The sequence below is a fragment of the Penaeus monodon genome, chromosome 28, assembly GCF_015228065.2.
Source record: "Penaeus monodon isolate SGIC_2016 chromosome 28, NSTDA_Pmon_1, whole genome shotgun sequence".
NCBI classification, from domain to species: Eukaryota; Metazoa; Arthropoda; class Malacostraca; order Decapoda; family Penaeidae; genus Penaeus; species Penaeus monodon.
The window spans coordinates 5,912,402-5,914,758 of NC_051413.1; the positions used below are offsets into that span (position 1 = coordinate 5,912,402).

The following is a 2,357-nucleotide window of genomic DNA, read 5'->3' on the forward strand; positions in this document are numbered from 1 at the left end:
GCAGCACCCATATTTGAATGAATGCCCATCAGTGTGAACATGGAAATGGTATGATTCAGAATGCTATCATTTTTGACAAATCGACTACATGGCAACTCTCCTCCCTCCTTCCATCCATGCAGCTCACCATAATCACAGTTCATAGGGTATGGTACCTTTGGACCATAAAAGGATACTTGTGACATATAAACTAGTGAGCATTACTGAACTTCAGAAAGCAAGCCTAAAATAAAATTAATCCTTATCAGGGAGAGGGGGAAGAGCTTTAAAAACAATAAGTTGTTGCATTTTATATTTATAACTGACCACAAAAAGGGTAGAATAGTTGGCTCTGTTAAAAATATGAAGATTGGAGTATACAGAGCTGAAACTAACTGTTGTGCACCAATGAGGCCAGATTTTGTGCGATGAACAGCAAGCCAAGGAAGGTCTGGAGGTACACTGGCAGACAAGGTTGTGGACCAATATTTAAATACTCTGCACATGCTATGGTATGGAGTTCCTTTGGGTATGGGGGTTTGGGGGAATTGCTGTTATTATCTCACAGTAAAACTATGAATGTTGTGGCCTATTTCACTTTCTTAAATAAAGAGCACATCTTTGAGAAGTCAGGTACAATCATTTTGCAACAGGATTGCAAACTGTGCCAAACTGTTGCATGGCTACCACACTGACTATATACCAGACTGGCCAGGCAATTACTCAGATCTTCAGGCAACAGAAAACATTTGGGAAAATAAGAAATACTTAATACAATCAATGGTCCCTGAACTCCAGGCTGCTGTGCAAGCTACATGGCAGTTCACTGATGCTGCAATCTTCAACAAGCTTGCACTTCCACTAATGAGAGGCTCCAGCTTATGAAAATGAAGGGAAGCATAACCTGGTTCTAGAGCTGTCTTTGGTGACTATACTGAAAGTTCATGCAGTTCTTGTGTAGTTTGAAGTCATTCACACAAAACCAGACTTTTTCACAATCATTATGGTACCTATGTTTTATCCAAATCTACTTGTAACTGGCTTTGACCTGTAATAGACAGTGGCATGTCAAGCAATTGCCACAACTTCAACAAAGATCAACAAATGCCACTTCCTGATTTCTGGGGATCTGGAGCTTGGAGTGGCTCCTTCTTTGACAGTAAGTTGCCAGGAAGGTCTATATGGCACTCTGTTACTTTCATGCCAACAGGCATGGGGGCTGTGTTTTATTGTGCATGACCAGTGGCAACTGATTAGGTGTCACATCAAACATCTAAAAAATATATATATAACAATATTTCTTTATGTTAAGACTTCTAAAACATAAAGAAATCAAACTTGTTTAAAAAACATACCTCAAATGTCTGCAAGTGAAACATGCATTAAAAAAACAGTTTCAACTTTTAAAAATATATAAACCCTTGGTAACAATTCAGTAAATCAATAAAGCAAGAAAATAGGGAGGAAGACTACCACACATAATTTTACATAAAACAGGAAATCATTTTTCACTAAATGATTTTATGCAACTTGAGTTAACTGATGAAAAAAATGCACAAATAACACTAGATGTAAGAGTATTAGGGTATCTATGGACTGATAATTGTTCCTTGTATTCTTTAAGCTTTGATTTTAATTTAGTGCATATTTAGTCTTATTATTATGTGCCCATCCTGGAAAAATAATGATATGTGCATTAATTCACCATTCATAATGTCGGTCATAATCATATTCCAATTTAGTAAAAATACAATTTAAAAAAGAAAATCCCGTGATTTAAACCTTCTATTCAGAATTTTTTCTCTTTCACTTTGATTTGACCTTGAAATGACATACACCAGCCTCCACATGCCTGCCCTTCGTGACCTGACCTGTTGCTTCCTTCAGCCAAAAGGTCAGTGACAGCCCCGCCTTGCCCCCTGACACGCCTCTTTCCCCTTTTCTAACTTTATCCTATCCCTTATTTGCCATGATGGCCCTTGTATCAACCACTCAAAACTACCCCCACCCTCCTTAGATGCTGTTAAGGCGTTCCCGAAAGCCCAACGGCAAAAAACAAGCGAACGGACCTAGTTACAGGCAAGATGCTCCCGAGGCCGCCGTGTTTGTTTACAGAAGAGGACTCATCTCGCCTCCGTCGCCCACAGAAAACGGGGCAGCGCTGCGCGAGGGGGGACTCTCACATGGGCGGCGGCCGAGAGCGGCGGCCAGACTCAGACAGGCTTTCGGTTTTCTCTTTTTGGTGAATAATCTTTGAGTAATTTTACACATTACCTTTGCATAACTAATCGCGATGATTCTGGTATCGATGGGTTCCTCTTACTCTCTACTGTCCAAATGAATCAAAATTATGCAGCGGACCCCCCACCTCACTAGAG

General features: G+C 40.1%; 1 protein-coding gene across 1 annotated transcript in view; it reads right to left on the minus strand.

Moving 5' to 3' along the window:
- Nucleotides 1-2,175, minus strand: part of LOC119591327 — a 4,139-nt gene extending 1,964 nt beyond the window's left edge. The window contains exon 1 of the mRNA XM_037940057.1: nt 2,049-2,175. The gene's annotated coding sequence lies outside the window, so the exon portion shown is untranslated. The remainder of the gene's footprint in view (nt 1-2,048) is intronic.
- Nucleotides 2,176-2,357: the final 182 nt, after the last annotated feature.